This window comes from Aptenodytes forsteri, unplaced genomic scaffold, assembly GCF_000699145.1.
Source record: "Aptenodytes forsteri isolate BGI_AS27 unplaced genomic scaffold, ASM69914v1 Scaffold418, whole genome shotgun sequence".
NCBI lineage: Eukaryota > Metazoa > Chordata > Aves > Sphenisciformes > Spheniscidae > Aptenodytes > Aptenodytes forsteri.
Window position 1 is genome coordinate 972647 of NW_008795245.1, and position 10801 is coordinate 983447.

Consider the following 10801-nt stretch of genomic DNA (forward strand, 5'->3'; position numbering starts at 1 on the left):
CCCCCCAGCCCCCGGGCCCCGCTGGCTCGGAGGGTGCCCCCTCGTCCCCCCCTCCCTCATAACACGCACTCTCCTGCCTTTACACCGCATCCGTGCCGCGCCTCAGCGGAAAAAAAAACAAGTCACGGCCGGAGCAAGCGGTGACACCCCTCCACAAACACCCCAAACCGGCCGACAGGCACCCACGCAGTTCCCGTCCCCGCGCTAAAATCTCTCGTTCCGGCTACTTTATGACTGGGTTGAGCATTGCAGCTATTGCTCTTAAATCTGCCGCCTCCTCCTTCCTTCCCACGTGAAAGTTTGCCTAAAATTGACGGAGGCAAGAAACTGCACCCTCATCCCCCCCTCCCCGTTTTCTCCCAGGACTCCCAGCCGCAGCCTTTGCAACCCCTGCCAGTGCCCCTCTCTGAAGCCACAGCTTGTCCCCGGGTCCTCACTTAGAAGGGGAAATCAGCTTGTGTCAACCAGTTCACACAGCACACTAATTCATGCAGCTAGCGGGAGGTTTCCTTCTTCCCTCCTCTCCTTGGTCTCACCTTTTTTTTTTTTCTTCTTTTTTTTTTTTGCACGGAGCTTTCCGGCAAATCCGGCGGTGGTGGGAGTTCTCCACAGAAGACGGCCATTTAAACTCTTTTCTCCCTTCAAGCTAAAAGGCAAATACAATGGTAAGGATCAGGAAGGGTGCGAAGACCTGGGGGAACGCCTTTAAATGCCCAGTTCAGATTGCAATTGAATAGCCTTTTTATTACAGGTAATTAGATTAGAGAGGTGTTAAACGTCAGCTGTGAAATGCACTGATTCGGTCTGTCCCGCGGACTTTGTGGATCTGACTCGCAGATCCAATGTGCTTTTCCTCTGCTCGTTAAACTTGCGGGTAGGCGACGCTGAACTCGGGCAAGTCCCCAGCAAGGGTGAAGAGCTCTTTCTGCAGCTCAGGACAGTCTCATTTGCAGCCTGAGAGAGGGGCAGGTCCCCGTCCCTTCTCTGAGGACGCAGAGCTGCAAAGCGAACCTCGAGCTGCTCCCCGGTGAATAAACCTGCCCTCACCCGGGGCTTTGAAACCTTGCGGAGAAATTCCAGTTTGGGGTAACACGGAAATGTTAATATATTTATGTGTGTAAAGATTACGGCTTTTCTTATAACTATGTTTTTAACCACTGACATGATTTAACTATAGCGACACAATGGTACGCCAAGAACAACATTGTATTCACTCAGCTGAGTTAGAAATCAAAAGCAGGTCTCAATAAGCCAGATCTCGCAAAGTGATACTTGACCTTCACTTTCTTGTATTTCCCTTTTCATTCTAACTATATACGTGGATTTTTATAGCCTTAACAGTTTTCCCATGCAGAGAGCATGGACCCTTTCTTAAGACAAAGATTCACCTTATCAGGCTGCAATATTTTGCCCCTCTCAGTTAATTATGTCCAAATAATGAGGAGACTGTAAAATCTTTCAGGTGATCATTACCTGATATTTCTCTCCCGTGAAATGCCTCAGGCTCATCCTGCTATTTATTAGCTCTACTGTACGCTTTCTGATGAGCTTGCTTCCAATTGCCTTAACCTACATAACTCACTGCGTGGCCCTTGGATTTTCAGATAATTGTCAAAGCCCGGCATCCTCACTGTGAAAAAGGAGTCAGTTCCCCGAGAGATTTAACTCCTTCAGTGGAGACTGCTGTAAATAACAGAAAATTAAAAGAAAGGGGGATCAGGTGGGGGGAAAACAGAAGCATCTGGAGGAACTTCCTGCACCACTGGGCAGGCATTTATGCTCCTAACAGCTATTTAACCCATACATACATGTTTCTTCTTTTGTCCAGACATTTTCCTTAACCACAGGGCGTAATCTCAATACAAGGCATAATAAACACAGGTTTAAGCCCCCACTTTACAATAGGACAGGGCTTAAAAAACAAAAGCACATATTTAATGAAAAGTGGTAAGTAAGTGCTATCTAGAGCTCTAAATATATTTCCATGATTTACCCGTGTGCAATCAAGTCAAAGATATTTTTTTCTGGCGCCACAGTAAGCTCCAGGCTTAGCCTGGCCCAGCCACTGAACTCAACACTTCTCCCTATTCAGGTAAGAATGTATCTGTCCTTACATTGCAAACAAGATAAAAATACATCTTTTTGAACTAGTGGTGCTCAAAACTGGATTAAGAGCAGTAGTTTCTTCTAACTGTACAAATACATACTAAGGTTAGCACAGAGAACAGACAAATAAGCCTCCTTAAATCCACGCTGGCTCTGTGCAGGGAGAGCTGCAGAAACAACACCTAAAGGAGCGCTTTGCAGAGCAATCCAAGCGCTTCTGGATTTCATCAGCCAGCTCGCTTTATCTCAGTCTTGGCCCAAATCTAAAAGGGGTGATGGACAGTGGCTGTGCCAACCGTGGGACAGAGAGGCTTGAACAGAAGCAGATCCTGGTTGTGAGAAGAGCGTGGCAGCAGCCCTGATACCAGATACAGCAGGTCAGGGAGACAGGGACAAGGAACCGCGCGTGGAGGGACATTGAACCCCAGCACATTCACAGGGGAGGTTCACCTGCAGAAAGGTGCCTAAACCACCTGCAAGGTGTTTGCTTGGCAAGTGGGGAAGCTTTGGAACACACAGACTCATTGTTCAGCCGTGAAGCATCAACTCAGCTAAATTGCAATACTAATAAAGATTAACACTATCTGAAAAAAGTAATTCTCCAAACTGTGGTATCTCAGTTGCTTGTTACCATGTGAACATACCATGCTTATGTTTGAACTGATCAGAAATTTGGAAAGAAAATATCATAAATGAGAGAAAGCTGATTTTCTAGGCAGATGCCCTGGGAGGACACCACGAGCATCACACAGAAAATACACCAGATTCTAGCAGATAACCAGTCCATTTTAACACCTTTCACTCACTGCCTTATTCACTTTTGACTGTTGAGTCAAAACCAGTAAGAATGAAAAAATCGTGGCATGCACCTCTGTGAGGCTATGGGAGCTTTCCCAGGAGTCAGCAACATTGACTACATGGTCCCAGTTTAAGAAAAAAACATGATAAACATACTAATGTAACTACTTGAGTATTTCACAAGGCAAGTCATGACAGTCATTTGGATTTCTGACTGGGGGGGGGGAAGCAAGCCTTAAACTTTTTCTGTGGTCTCTCATAGGAAGTTCTTGGTTTGTTTAAACCAGAGTGCTCCGCATTCATTTTTATTTCCTCTTTCACTGTGAAAGGGGAAATCCCCCAACACATAGTGAATTGGGTATGGCGACTGTCACACAGAGACAACAAAACTGTGATCCCTCTGTCAGCATGAAAAAATCCCACACTTCATCTTGCAGAGTGCCAGATGAAGGAACCCATCTGTTCACGGCTGATAAATCAACCCAGTGTTGGGATGTAAGTCTAAATCAATGAGTGGTTTGTAGGACATTCATAGGAGCGGCGAACTTTTAAGGTCATAAGTTAAATCTAACTTTATTTTGGCTGAAGAATAAATGCCAGGGGCAAATTTTCAGCTACAGCTGCTCTCACTGGGACACCCATTTGGAGGACATTAGTAATGACTCCCTTTCCTGAACCAAACTGGTCCCAGTGTACTTGGAACAGCTCTGTGGGAACATACTGGTGGAAATGCTTCACCTAATCACATCCTCCTTAGCAGACTCGCAGTGTAAGTCCAGAGAGAGTCCCTATTCTGGGGTCTAAGGTTGGGTACGAGAGAGCGGGCTATGCCAACACTGTGGCAGCTGGGAACTACCCCGTGGTTGAGGAACAGAAGATAGGGATATATAACAGAGCCACTTTTCAGCTCCATTACACCGTCAGATGGCTCAAAGGGGCTGGCATCACAGCAGAGAATCTGGCTTACAGCTTGTACACACGTGGCTGTTATTCAAAGCCTTCTCAGCTGTTAGTCAAAGCTACATAATCTCGTAACGTCTGCACTCCACTAAGCGCAGACCTACGCTCTATAATCCCACGGTGCTTTTTCTGGTCAAGCTGAACTAGACTTGAATTGTAGCATACCTTCAACTTGAATTCTGAAGAGACAACTCCAACAATATTTGCAATAAAAAGTTACATTACAAGTACTCCCCAAGACAATCTGTGCATTCCTTTTAGGGTATTGGATTTAAAACAAAGACATTGAATTGCTTAAAAACAGTTAGAAAAAGCAAGTAAACTTCTACCAGTTTACATATTGAAATCAGGTTTAAGCATTCCCTTGAGCATAAATGTCCAAGTAATTAGGATGACACTGCCCTCCTAAGGTACGAGATTCATTGTTTAAATGACCACTTTGTTAATTCCTATGGTTCATCTTCTGAGATTCTGGGTAGCTTCAACACTGAGCTCCAAGTATACTTAATGCCTTGGTCATATAAAAAATTCAAGGTGATCCACTGTCTAAGGTGATGGAAAACAAGCCAGACTTCAGTGTCAAGACCATTTTCTTATTAAGCTTCCCGGCTCACTCCTACACTTGTCAGTGAGACGGCAAGAGATACGGAAAAAGATCACCAGAGGTATTTCTATAGCCAGTTTCTCCTGAGTACCTTTTTCATTTAATCTTTCTTTACCCTTTTCTAATAAAGCTACATTTACCTGGGACACTCAGAGGATGTTTTCTCATCACATAGCAAAGAACTTAAAATATAACTAAATACCATAATTTCTCTTCTGCAGCTAAAGCAGCAGACAATCAGGCCCAGCACAGACAGGCAGCGGATGAAACTGGAGAAGGGAGGAACCTACCAAGGATGACGTGAGACCAAGGACTTAAACCAGTTTCATATCCCCTTGTGTGACCTCTCAGTAGAGGGGCCAATAGTCTGAGATAAATGCATTTATGTAAGTAACTTTAAAAAGTATTAGCCATCTTAATTTTAGGCAAATGCCTGAGTATAAAGTATTGTTATGCTGGCAGCCAGGATGAGGTTTCACTGGTTTAAGGAATTAGACCCTCCCCACTCCTCCAAAAAACTCTTTCTGTCAAGCCTTAACTGAAAGAAAAATTGGTACAAAAACGTGTCTATGAATCAGTCCTTATTACATATTTTCATAGTCTCTAGAAATATGACTCTGCGATATAACTATGCCTTGAGGCCACTCATACTATGCTTTCCAAATTGCATCATACTTCTAGAAAACCTCCCTCAAAACTTGAGCATTTTTAGCACCTTGGCATTAAATGTCTCCTTTCCAATCCAGCAATTCATTTATTTCTTGTCCTTTGCACAGACCATCAGCTGATGTGGATTTATTTGCATTGCCCCTTCACCGTAGCATCCCACACTGACACCAGAGATTAACTCTATGTCCAAAAATAGCTGGACTTTATTAGGAAGCAATCTGAATCAACAAAATCAGAGTACTCAGAGTTGGGGGGGGGGGGGGGGGGGGGGGGGGGGGGCCAATTACACCCCAAAAACAAACTTTATATCTGTGTGACCTCTCAGTAGAGGGGCCAATAGTCTGAGATAAATGCATTTATGTAAGTAACTTTAAAAAGTATTAGCCATCTTAATTTTAGGCAAATGCCTGAGTATAAAGTATTGTTATGCTGGCAGCCAGGATGAGGTTTCACTGGTTTAAGGAATTAGACCCTCCCCACTCCTCCAAAAAACTCTTTCTGTCAAGCCTTAACTGAAAGAAAAATTGGTACAAAAACGTGTCTATGAATCAGTCCTTATTACATATTTTCATAGCCTCTAGAAATATGACTCTGCGATATAACTATGCCTTGAGGCCACTCATACTATGCTTTCCAAATTGCATCATACTTCTAGAAAACCTCCCTCAAAACTTGAGCATTTTTAGCACCTTGGCATTAAATGTCTCCTTTCCAATCCAGCAATTCATTTATTTCTTGTCCTTTGCACAGACCATCAGCTGATGTGGATTTATTTGCATTGCCCCTTCACCGTAGCATCCCACACTGACACCAGAGATTAACTCTATGTCCAAAAATAGCTGGACTTTATTAGGAAGCAATCTGAATCAACAAAATCAGAGTACTCAGAGTTGGGGGGGGGGGGGAATCTATTTCAGCAGCCAATTCAGCCCTTAATAACATGCTTTAACTTGGTCAGCCCTGAATTGGTCAGGCAGTTGGGCTAGATGATCGTTGTAGGTCCCTTCCAACCAAAATAGTCTACTCTATTCTACACAGATCCCGAGATCAGGTAATGAATCATCTTGAGTTCAAAGCACAAGACAAAAAGAGCCTCACTTTTGTCCAAGGTAACAGTCGCCCAACTTGACTGGTTACATGCAATTACAAAGAAGTCGGCAATATTCTATAGCTGAAAGACAGAATTCATACTAGAAAGGGATATGAAGAGCAACGAGGCTGGTCAGGGTGTCTGGAGAACAAGTCTTATGAGGAGCAGCTGAGGGAACTGGGGTTGTTTAGCCTGGAGAAAAGGAGGCTGAGGGGAGACCTCATCACTCTCTACAGCTCCCTGAAAGGAGGTTGTAGCGAGGTGGGTGTGGGTCTCTTCTCCCAAGTAACAAGCGATAGGACGAGAGGAAACGGCCTCAAGTTGCGCCAGGGGAGGTTTAGATTGGATGTGAGGAAAAATTTCTTTACTGAAAGAGTGGTGAAACATTGGAACAGGCTGCCCAGGGAAGTGGTTGAGTCCCCATCCCTGGAGGTATTTAAAAGACGTGTAGATGAGGCACTTAGGGACATGGTTTAGTGGACATGGTGGTGTTGGGTCGACGGTTGGACTCGATCTTAGAGGTCTCTTCCAACCTCAATGATTCTATGATTCTATGAAGCAATCTAAAAGTAGTTTCAAAATTATGCTTGGTGGACAGGCAAAAGGGACTATAAATTAATGGAGAAATTGTGACATTGAAAATTACGTGCATAAAGTAAAGTTTGCCATCTGCTCGTGGTCATGTCAAGTTAGTCAAGTGACATTAGCGCAAGAGGAATAGATTCAAGAGAGTAAGATTGAGCACCACAGCAGCTAGTGCCTCCATATGCTGGGGTCCTAAATCTTCGTCTGTCTGAAGCTGGAAGTTAAGTCCTAGACGGAAAGGACCCAGAGAGATCCTAATGGCAAGCCTACCCCCACCAGCTTTGGTAAAGCAGCTTTATTGTGCTTTTTTAAATTTTTATGCTCGTTTCTCTCATTACCTGACATTTTGCAAGTAGAGTCCCATTCACCATAACAAGAATTATTGTCATTCAATCAATCATTCATTCAGTGTCTGAACAGCAGCTTAGGCACCAGAGATACAGGCTGAACTCTTACCCTTCCCTCATCGCTTAGGGACCAAAGACACAGCTGAAATCCGCACCCCTCCCCAAGGCTCTTCCCCCCCCCCCTATTTTGCAATCCGTTTCTGAAATGCCCGGCCTACCCGCCCCGCCTTGGCTGGTGGATCATCGCCATGTACTTCTGACCAGAGAGGCAGCTAAAGGGGCACTATCTTTTATACCTCATATTTTCCACGTCAGAGTATGGATGAGATGGTGTACTGGGCCTATCTCTCATCAGCAGTAAGAATGCAAACATGAATCAGCACAAGATAGAGAAGCTGCCCTGTCAATCTTTGCTTTCTTTTTTTTTTCCTCCCTTGTGGTTGTTTTTGCCTTGTTTTGTGATTTTTCTTGGTTTTTTTTTTTGTAGCGCTTTTTTTTAAAAGTAGCATTGGAGTCTAACAGCAGCAGCGATGGAAAATAACTCCGTCGTCTCACTTGTTTTTATTGTTTTTCCCCAAAAGAAAGTGCCTACCATTTTTAAAACCTTGTGAACACCTAATAGGATTATATTTCCCTTTTTCCATTTGTTTTCTTAACATATCCTCAATAAAAGATTAAAAAAAAAGCCCTTTTCAGTTAATCCTGAACCTTTACTTTCAAAATGTCAGACTTAACTATTTTATGTTGTACAGCAAGACATCCATGCTAACCTCTTTCCTCCTCCGGATTTATTCTGTTAGCATAATATGGTCACATTTTCAAGGAAAGATCACTTCTGAGATGAGAGGGCAATGCTCAGCATCTCTTACAAATATATTTGGGCTCAGGCATTCCCAGCTGACTACCCCTCTTTTCCTCAATAAACACATCAGTAATGGGGGAATCTCTGATGACTTAGACATGTTGTCCTGCCACTGCTCACACAACTCCCCTTTTAAAAAAAGGTGAAAACACGTGACTAATTGACACAAGAGACATCTATGCAAAAACAAGAGACACCCAGAAAGCAAGATTTCTCCATTCAGAACACCCCAACACACAGGCCCTCAAAGCCACTTATGGATTAATTCTCCGCCATTTATCTGCTTTTTTTTTTTTTCCTTCTCTCTAGATGTCGTGCAACGAGGGAGCAAGTTGCTGATGCAGGCACTTGATATTCTGACCTTTTTTGTCTTGCTGTTACAGAGGAGAAATCTAAGAAGTCTTTTGGGGGCCCTTTTATAGTTTTAGCCCTCAATGCTAAAGTGCATCCATCCGCCTGGAGCTCAGGAATGTCCGGCCTTACCCAGGCCATGTACCACAAGCTTTTACACACCTGCTTCTTCATGGCTAGCTTCAGAATAACCCCTCTTCACAACAGGTAGTCATTTTTCACAAGACGCTGTTACAACAGCTAAGAGCAGCAGCAGAGAAAGGAAAACCATGGCCTATTAAGCAGGCCATTTTCTTGACTAACTTCACAGCAGACTTCCATAAACCTCGTACAACACCTTACCCTTTTTTGGCTGTGCCCTTACCAGCCCCCATATAGCGCAGCCCAAGCTGGAAAAGCAGCCACACCAGGGGAATGCTGCAAAATCCGACACGGAAAACAGGAGAGCCTTAACAAAACCAGCACACGCACCGCATAAGAACAGATCAACAAACAGACCAGACCCTCAAGGCTGTGAAAACCAGGAGTGGAAACATCCACAGTGCAGATTTCACAGTCCCTAGAGGTGATCGGCCCCTTTGCCTCAGCAGCTTCCCTGCCTGAGCAACCCACCAGGGATTCACTCAGACTCTCTGGAGTCAGGCAAAGCCCATCATCGTTGCTCTACCCATTGCAGGCGTGGAAGGCAAATGGTTCCCTTCCTCTTCGGAGGAGGTCTGTGGTTTTTTAAAGGTCATATTTAAAGTTTCCTCTCCCTTACTCTTCTCTTCCTTGAGATAAATGGCCTCACTCTATTCATTGCTTCCTTAACAGTCAGCTTTTCTAGGTCTCTGCGCACTTATTTATCGGTACTTACTACAACTGTTCCGTGTCTTCCTGAAATATCACATCCCAAGACACTTACTCATCTCTAGCTACAAACAAAATTAAATACAACTTCTAAAGCATTTAAATTTTTCAAATGCAGTTAAAATTTAAACAGTGCTCAGTGGTTTTCAGATAAGTTAGATGCCCATCTTGCTTAGAAATTTTAAAAACCCATCTTACTTCAAGACAAAGCTTTACAATGAAACTATTTAAATCATATAAACAAGCTCTCCCTCTAATTTAATTCTTTTAGATATTTGCCTTTTTAAAATACGTGTAATATACACCTTAGTATTTTGGCTCATGTGTTATTTTCAGTTTGAACTTAGCAGATTTATAAGCAAATCAGTTACTGGATTTTGGGGCAATGGTAGCAATATGCATTGCAGCTACCAGTTCACATATTATTTAAACATAATAAAATATAACTCAAATTGCATGCATTTGAAGCTTAATTCTCATATTTTAACAATATGGTTGCCCTCGTTATTGCACTCTTCATTTTACTATGATTATGTCTTATGAGGTTTACTTTTTCTATGAGACTTTATTCCAAAGGTAGAAGAATCTTGCTCGGCGCCATGTGTGTGACTGGCTTATTGGCTTGGTGTGATTGGTGATTGATTTAATCTTTCATGTACCTCTGCGTATATGTTTTCCACTTCAGATGCTGTAAAAGCAAAAGAATCATATTACTTGTGAAAGACAATCATAAACATTCATAAACAGAAATTTTTATACATAATACTTTCCAGAGTAGTTTTGATATTTCAATCCAGACTTCCAATTATTTTCATGGGAGATAACTTCTAACATTTGAACAAATGTGTCAACTAAAAAGCATATTTTAATACGCTTTTGTTCCATGACAAGATATGATGAAGGGGTTATGATTACTTTCGGTTCCCCTTGCATAATTTCCTAAGGAAACAAGATATCACACCAAATTCTGCTTTGTTGGACACTTTGCGTTAAGGACTTTGCTGAACCTTAGCATCTAAGCATCTCCAGGTATCCTTACTGCAGAATTGTAGCTTTTTGGATTACAGGCTTCAAGTATTCATTAAGTGACACTAAGAAGCTTTTTTCTTCCTTCTCCTTCTTTTCTTTTTTTTTTTTTTCTTAAAGTGTTTTGCTCTGCTGCTTTGAGCCTAACCCCTCAGTTCTCTTGAAGTTGATCAAAAAATCAGAGGGAAACATGTAATTCACATACCTGCATCTCCTGCATTGTGACAGTAATGTCTCTCTCACAATCATAAACACATCCACCTCTAATAGTAACTGGGCAAATGGATAGAAAAGACATATTTAGCAAGATGATATGCTTGGAAGAGACTTCTTGACAGTGGAGATACTTGCTTTTCAGTTCTGCCACCTCAGCATGGGTGTGGGATTTGGCCAGGCGAGGAGAGGAGGTGGGCTGACTCACTCACGCTGCCACCATTCCCATCCCTGAAGAGGAAAGGGCCACGGGGCCATTCAAACTATAGGGTCTTGCATGGTATGGTGAGCTATACCGTCAAATACCGGAGACAGTTTATGCCTGCACAGATGTACGCAAT